This window comes from Zeus faber, assembly GCF_960531495.2.
Source record: "Zeus faber genome assembly, chromosome: 16".
NCBI classification, from domain to species: domain Eukaryota; kingdom Metazoa; phylum Chordata; class Actinopteri; order Zeiformes; family Zeidae; genus Zeus; species Zeus faber.
The window spans coordinates 19150500-19151117 of record NC_137202.1 but is presented as its reverse complement, the minus strand read 5'-3'; positions in this window follow the sequence as shown (position 1 = coordinate 19151117).

Here is a 618-nt window from a genome sequence, read left to right as displayed (position 1 = left end):
AAACCAAGAACTCTTAAAATAAAAAACAACAGACATTGGATTGTACTGGAAAAGCTCCAATCAGCATCAGTGATGTTCCCTGATGAACATTTACATTTACATTTAGTCATATAGCAGACGCTTTTATCCAAAGCGACTTACAAGGGAGAATAACATTCAAGCTACATTGCGACAGTGACATTAGTTTAACAATAAATACTGCTAAGTAGTGCTAAGTACTTGTAAGTTAGGAGAGGAGGTACTCTCTGAAGAGCTGGGTCTTCAATTGCTTCTTAAAGACAGAGAGGGAGGTCCCTGCTCTGGTCATTTTTGGCAGCTCGTTCCACCAACGTGAAGTACAAATGAGAATAGCTTGGATTGCTGTGGTTGTATGGCCGGCAGAGCCAGGCGACGCTCATTTGACGAGCGCAGCATCTGGGGGGCAACATGTGCTTTTACAAGAGCATTTAAGTAGGTGGGAGCATTCCCAGCAATCACTCTGCAGCATAAGAGACTTGAACTTGATGCGAGCGGCTACAGGTAACCAGTGGAGCTCGATGAGCAGCGGAGTGACATGTGCCCTCTTTGGCTGGTTGAACACCAGTCGTGCCGCCGCATTCTGTATCATCTGTAGTGGCT